The following is a 7,771-nucleotide window of genomic DNA, read 5'->3' as shown; positions in this document are numbered from 1 at the left end:
TTGGCATAAGTGGGTATCTCAGATGTAAAATGGCAGCGACTATCAGTATTTCATTTTTGTTTCACGGCGTTATATACTTACATACATATGTGTGTGTGTATACATCTATTATCTGTATGTGCCCAGAAGTTCGCCGAACTAGTGCATGGGTGTCGAATTCACTATGCCTCTAGGGTAGACAATACCCACCAGTCAATACCTAAGACATGTAAGACATTTCAGAGGCGAATTTAACTATAGTTATAGTATGTATAGTTATAGTATAGTATAGTATAGTTATAATATGTATACATACTTGTACATACGTATGTTTTGTCAAGTAAAAAAAAATTTGGTGCGTCTCATGATCGTACCGCTCACACATACAAAATAATATAGATTGGCTTGTGTAATAATGTTGTTGTTGGTTATCCCTCGCTGCAGTCGGTGATGGTTGCCGGGGTTGCTACTCCTTGTAGGTAGTGGCTGAGATCCCTGGCGGTTGCCGAGGGGAGATCCGTTCTGTGACGGGAGTTATGGTGGGAGCACTTGCCCCGTTGTCACGGCCCCTAAGGCGCGGTGACCAATTCAACAAATGAATTTACAAGTTAACGGCAGTGCCGGAGATTGGTTTTATGTGCTCTTTATTGTATGAGACTCTGACACAAACTGAAGCTTAAAGCTAACAAAAAGTATTTCACAGCGGCCACGCAAATGTGCAGTGCTTGCCGCTATGCATGGGCTTCCGGCCAGACGCTATGTCAGCAGTTTGGCCAGAGCGAACTCTTAAATAATCGGACATTGCCGCTGCTTGGTTTACTTCAGTTAACTACTCCCCCTTCAAGAATAATGCCGCCCTCGGCCGACCCTATTTGGGCAATCATCTCCTTTAGCTGGGCCGCGGTTCTTCGGGCCTGAGTGACTCGCCGATAGGTCAAGCCGATGCAATTTAACCCTTTATATGGCCTTGTTGCATATCTGCAACATACCCTTTAAATTCAATTATTTTTCAACCTGCGTTAAAAAAATGTCTAAAATCTTTTTGATGCAGTTCAGCAACTTTCGTTTTTTATATAACAAGTGTTGGTCAGTCAGAATTCTGTCCAATACTCAACAGGTGATTACTTTTCTCGCCAATTTGGTGAATGTGGCAATCTGAATTGGTTGTGCAGTTTCTCATCCAAAATATAAAAAATCAAAAAAAATTGAATTATTGAAATTAGGTAAATATTATATTATGTTGCATATTTTTGAGTTTTTGTGTTTTTTGCATTATAATACAAATAAATCAACAATTTCGCTTAGTTTAAAAAAATCGCTTTTTTTCGCTTATTTAAAAAAAAATTAAGAAAAACCCACCTTTAAAAAAAAATAAAAAGAAGTGTATCTTTTATTTTCACTTATCTACCGAACAAAAAAAAAATGAAGAAAATCGGAGTTATTGCCTTATAAAGGGTTAAAGCGCAGCATATTGCTCCCGCCATGAACACCAACCTTCCCGAACTCTTTGATGTACTCCAGACTACGTTCACTCAGTCGGTGAAGGTAAGGAAGGCTAAGAACGTCACGTTCCATGGTGACGTTCAGGGAAGGTGAGCTGGCCACTCCTGGAGCCCTCTTCTGGGCTGTGTCATGATTGACCAATCGGGTTTCGTTGACCAAGGCACTCTTTTCAAACGTGATGAGATATGTGCCTTTTATATGGACACAGGTGCCATTGTCCACACACACGTGAGCCGAGCGATCATTTACAATTACTATTCCTTCATCAACGTAAGTGATGGGGTGTAAATCGCTTTGCTGGATCTCGCAATGCGCCGTGCCTCCAGCGTGAAGCTCTTGGGCGCATGATCTTCTGCGAGCCAATCTGTAGGAGCCAAAATGTAGCTCCTGATGTCGGGGAGCACTTTTCCACGGTGTGGATCTCACTGTCACATTCGGCAATGACGTTATCTTCCAGCCTGAGCATGGTGTCGTGATGTGAGACTGGGAAAACGGTGATATTGCTGCAGGCCGACATTATCTTTGGAAACTTAATAATAAAATGTAATATGTTATCGGACTGTAAGATCTTAACGGACGATACGGACAAAACATCTCTAATCGCGGTCTCGGTGGGCTCTTCCATCCACACACCTTCCAGGTCTGCATGATCTAGGATGCTGGGGCTAGGTTAGGTTAGGTTGAGGCGGCGATGAGGGCCGGTTTCTGATCCCCATCCACTTGAGCCGCTTGGGCTCCTTGTGGTACCGCACAGGCAAGGATCCTACAAAAGGACCTCTCCCTTCCCACTACTTATGTGCCCAAGGGTGCTCTATCCTTCTTGAAGCGGCTCGCGGTCCCATCCGGATTTACGGATGAAGGCTACGAGTCTGTGTGGAGCGACCTCCGCGAGGTCTGTAAGGTCTGTAAGTATTGCTGCGCCCAGGAATTTGAGTCGGATGCGCCCCAGCGCAGGGCATTGACACAGGAGGTGTGCGACTGTCTCTTCCTCTTCTTCGTCTCCACAGCTCCTGCAGTAGTCATAATGAGGCACCGCTAGTCTAGCCGCGTGTGCTCCTATTAACCAATGTCCCGTAATGGCCTTGATCGCCAGACTACAGTCCTGCCTATTCAGGGCGATGAGCATCATTGACCTCTTCCTAGATCGGATTGGCCATATCATGCGGGAGTTCCTGCAGTTTTGGAGGTTTCTCCATTTCCGCAGTGATGCGCGGTCAAAGTGATCCCTGCATTTTAGCCTACACGTAGCTAAGGGGATACCTACTGGTTCCTTCTCCGGTAGGAGAGGATTGGTAGTACCTGCTCTTGCTAGTTCGTCGGCGGCGCAGTTACCCTCGTGGTCCCTATGCCCGGGCACCCATATGAGGTGTATGTCATGCTGCTCTGCCATCTCGTTAAGAGATCTGCGACAGTCATTCACTGTCCTGGAGTTGGATGAAAGACCGTCAAGGGCTTTGAGTGCCGCTTGACTGTCTGAGAAGATACAGATTGTGTCCTGATTACCAATAAGTGCTGGGGATCTGAGTGCTTCTCCGATAGCTATTACTTCTGCTTGGAAAACACTACAGTGGTCTGGGAGTCTGAAGGACTCATTTAAACACAGCTTTTCGCAATGGAAACCGCCTCCCACCTGGCCATTCAATTTTGAACCGTCTGTGTAAATATGGAGGGAACCGGCTGGTCCCGGGATTTGTGTGTCCCATTCCTCCCTTGTTGGAATGTAGACCTTGTATTTTAAGGTGGGATTATCGACAGGTTCGCAGTAGTCTGTAGACCCCGTTGGCGTGCAGTGGTGTAGATCTAACTATCTACTGGTAAAAGGTCGAGTATGAAGTCTAGTGCGTCCGTAGGAGTGGTACGTAGGCTGCCCGTGATACAGACCTCCGCCATCCTTTGCGTTTTCCTAAGCTTCTCCCTGATTGTGGAGTTGGTGAGAGCGGGCCACCATACCACCACCCCGTAGAAGAGGATGGGTCTTATGACCGCTGTATAAAGCCATCTTTATTTTTGGTGACATTCCCCATTTAAGACCAATGGCTTTTCTGCAAGTATAGAGCGCGATTGTAGCTTTGTTGGCTCTATCCATAGTGTTTGATTTCCAGTCCAGTTTCCTGTCTAGCGTAATGCCTAGGTACTTGGCGCTATCGCTAAGAGATAGTGTTTCTCCTAATAGTTTTGGAAGCCTTAAGTTTGGTATTTTGTACTTCCTGGTGAAGAGGACGAGCTCTGTTTTGGATGGGTTCACACCTAGTCCATTTCTAGCTGCCCATGTTGAGAGGACCCTAAGTTTGTCCGTCATGCGGTCACATAGAGTCTGGGGAAATTTTCCTGAGAAGGCAATTGCGACATCATCCGCGTAAGCGATAAGTTTGCAACCACCCCCTTCAAGGGATCGCAGTAGGCTGTTAACCGCCACGTTCCAGAGTAGGGGTGAGAGTACGCCTCCTTGCGGGGTGCCTCTTCTGACGTATCTATGAATAGATTCTCCTCCTAGTGACGCCTCAACAGTCCTGTTTACCAGGATCTGCTTAATAAGGCGTACGGATTGATTATCTATTCCTAGTCCTGTCAGCGCATTGGTTATCGAGCTTGGTAGGATGTTGTTGAACGCACCTTCTATGTCTAGAAAAGCAATGAGTGCGTATTCCTTATCACTAAGTGCCTTCTCGACAAAAGTAGTGATTTCGTGGAGTGCCGTTTCCGTGGATCGGCCCTTCCTATACGCATGTTGTGATCCCGAGATATCATCTGGGTTTATAGTAAGATTAATATGGAGGCTGATTAGTCTCTCCATTGTCTTGAGAAGGAAGGACGACAGGCTTATTGGTCTGAAGTCCTTGGGGGTGCAGTGAGATGGTTTTCCCGCCTTGGGTATAAATACGACTTTCGTCCGCAACCACATTTGGGGTACGATGCCCATCCTGAAGATTGGTGAGAAAGCTGTCTTGACCCATGATTTCAGGTTGGGACCGGCTTTAATTAGTTGAGCCGGGACAATGCCATCTGGACCCGGGGATTTGAAGGGCTTGAAGCTATTTATTGCCCAGCTGAGATATCTATCATTCAATAGGTATTCAAGTGGATTGTTGGTGGGTGGGCTATTCCCCTGTGTCTGCATTTCCAGGGTTGCGTCTTCTCGAGAGCATCCCGGGAAATGTGTCTCTATGAGTGCCTCTAGGGTTTCTTTGCTGGACGATGTCCAGTTGCCCTCTGAGGTTTTAATGTATCCTACATTTGGTGCAGTAGTTGCAAGGACCTTCCTGAGTCGAGAGGCCTCTGATGTTTCCTGAATGTTCGTGCAGAACTCGGCCCAGGCATTTCTTTTTGCCTAGCGAAGCTCTTTGTTATATCGCCTAAGGTCCGCTTTGTACGACTCCCAGGCTGTCTCCTAGTTTGTTTTTCTGGCAAAATTGAAGGCCTTGCGGGCCTTGGTTTTAAAAGGCGCAAGTGTTTGCGACCACCATGGTGGTTTCTTTGACTTGCTTTTGCCCGATCTGATTTTGGGACAAGCTTTATTGAATGCCCTGGCGCACGCTGCCGCGAGCGTATCCACCATGGCATCCAGGGCTGCCCTACTATCCACATTCCCTGTTGGAGGATTTCCCAAGGAACTATCTAGCTTCTTTCTATATAACTCCCAGTTCGCTTTTCTCGGGTTGCGTACCGTTAGTCGATTAAAGTTCTCGAAATTGACCACTAATTCTATGTATCGGTGGTCTGAGAATGAGTGTTTCTCTAGGACTCCCCATCTAACAATCCTGTCTGCTAGGGATTCAGAGTAAAGAGTGACGTCAAGTACTTCTCTTCTGTTCTTGACTATGAAAGTGGGTTCTGTACCCCTGTTACCCACCAAAAGATTGGAGCCTAGGATAAAATCGAAGATTGACTCACCCCTCTCGTTTGTGTCAGTGCTGCCCCACTGATGATGATGGGCGTTAGCATCACAACCTATGATCAGGTCGATCTTGTGCTTCCTGCTGTCTTCCACCAGCTGTTTGATCAGCGGGTGCGGGGGAAGGGCCTCCTGGTCGTGGCCCATATACGCCGAACATATCCTTAGAGGGCCATTTGGGCTCTCTACGGCTGCGGCTACGTGGTCTTCATTGCTGAAATTGGGTAGCAAAAAGAGGTTAAGGTTCTTTTTTGCGAGGATGCAGGCTCGCCTTTTACCTGTAGTGTTGGCTTTGCAGAGCCTGAACTCCGACGCCCCCAGCCCAAGAATCCTGTCTCCTAGGATCCAGGGTTCCTGGATGAGGGCCACATCTGCTCCACTCTCGGCGAGGTGGAGAAGGAGGGCAGCTGACGCTGCTTTACTGTGGTGGAGGTTTATTTGTAAGATCGTCAGGGACATCCTTACAAACCTCCACCACAGTTATCTCTGCCTCCGTCTCGGAGCCCAGCAGAGAGTCCTCCATTCCGACACCACCAAGCGCCCTTGCCAAGTCGCTCTCCTCCGAGGTGTACCCTTCTAGAATGTCCTCCTCCTCATCCGACATTTCCTCCGGGTGCCCCTCTTCGGTCGGCTCCTCCAAGTCTGGCTCTTGCGTGTCTGCTTCCAGACCAATACCTCCTGGCTTGGCCTTCGCATCAGATTTATATATACGGACCGAGACATGCTCGAATCCGTATTTAAGCCGGTGCTCCGTCCTCTCCAGGGCTTTTACGGTCTCCTCGTTTAGTGTGAGGACGACCTGCCTCCGCAATCCCACCGCCTCCTCGACCTTGGCGACTCTCCAGTCCGCCGTGGGGAGCGTCGGGTTGCACATCCTAAGCATAGTCAGGATGGTCTTAGGGTCGGCTGGCTTTTCTGTGAGCCACACTCGCGCCCTCGGTTTGCTGGGGATCTCGTCCCAGTCAACCGCCATCAGCTTAGCTCCAGGGTAGACCTCTCCAAGCGATGCAATCATCCGCTTGTAAGTCTCCACCGATCGCGCGTCTTGGCAAGCAATCACCTTGACGCTACCCTGGTACCATCCTGCGTCTTCGCATTCAGGTGGGGGTCCTCCACTTCGCAGCATCTCCTCCACGAAGCGCCCATGCAACTCGTTTACCACTCGTCGCCAGAGTTCCTTGGGGATGAGCCCATCCTTGGAGCCCTTGTCCAGGACTCCAATTAGGGTTCTTCCCTTCGTCACCTCAGCGAACGAGCGGTTGGGCGGCTGCGGCTGGGCCTTCCTCTTCTTGGCCTGGGGAGCTTCTCCCTCTGTGGACCTCTGCCTCTTCGCGCTTTGCGCGGCCTCCTTGGCAGGGTCTGACCCAGTGCGTCTCTTCGGATCCAGCCTTTCTCCCGCCTTTTCCGGATTGAAGTCGGGTAGGATCTCCCTTGCCCACTTAATAATCTCGGCCTGGTCCGGGTTGGCTTCGGCCGATGGGTCCGCCCTCATCAGAATGAAGGCTGCTCTTCTTCTTTCCTTGTAGGATCCTTTACGCTGCGTCGAGTGAGGCGCTTCCGGACCAGGGTTCGCCTTAGGGGCACCGCCGGTTGGTTTAGAGGTTGACCCTGGGGTCTTCCTCTCCACACCGTTCGGTGGTCCCATAGCTAGCCCCGCTTTGGAAGAAGTGGCCTTGGCAACCTCCACCGCACCGGCGCGTCCCGCCTCCAGATGTTGTCCCTCTGTGGGGGACTTCTCCATCTCAGCAACTCCTTGGCTTTTGAGGGCCTTGGAGTTTGACGGGCCGTTGGCCCCATTTCCGGTCTTTTTTAGGGAGTTCCGCTCTCCGCTTTGGTTTTTATTTTGTAGAGTGTTATTCATGTTTGGTCCCACGAGTAGGCGGGAAGGGGTTCGTCCATCATGACATAGCCCGCTTGTCACGATAAGCCTGGTTAAAACTGGGAGGTCGGCCTGTCCCCCAGAGTTCGCATATTAGCGTCCGAGCCCCCCCTCGGACACGCATCCTTCGGTATATGCTGTTCCACCTTGGATTGGGGTAATTTAAGGAAGGGAGTGTTCTTCTCCCCGCCCGACTACCATTAGCCAGCATCCTCGGCAGAGACATGACCTTACCGGGACCTGTTACCAGCCGCCCTCACGTGGAGAGTATAGTCGCACTACCAGCGGTGTACACAGTTACGGCACGCAATTGCTTGCGCGTAGGTCCCCCTGTTGTACCCGTTGGCTGACGGCCCACAATATTAACTTTAATATTAATAACCCGTTGCTGGGGCTAACAATATTAACTTTGGCAAGTGCCACTGCTAGCATCAAACCCTGTAGCTCCATTGCTATCATCCTATTTCGAGTTAAAAGCATCTCGAATAGGTGCCCAGTATCAATTTGGGACTTTTGCT

General features: G+C 49.4%; 1 pseudogene; it reads right to left on the bottom strand.

Moving 5' to 3' along the window:
- Positions 1-407: 407 nt before the first annotated feature.
- On the bottom strand, positions 408-7,235 carry LOC138927787 (uncharacterized; annotated as a pseudogene).
- Positions 7,236-7,771: the final 536 nt, after the last annotated feature.

This window comes from Drosophila bipectinata, chromosome XR (assembly GCF_030179905.1).
Source record: "Drosophila bipectinata strain 14024-0381.07 chromosome XR, DbipHiC1v2, whole genome shotgun sequence".
In the NCBI taxonomy this organism is placed as follows: Eukaryota; Metazoa; Arthropoda; class Insecta; order Diptera; family Drosophilidae; genus Drosophila; species Drosophila bipectinata.
Note: the sequence above shows the minus strand (reverse complement) of the source record. Positions and strands in the feature narration are given on the sequence as shown.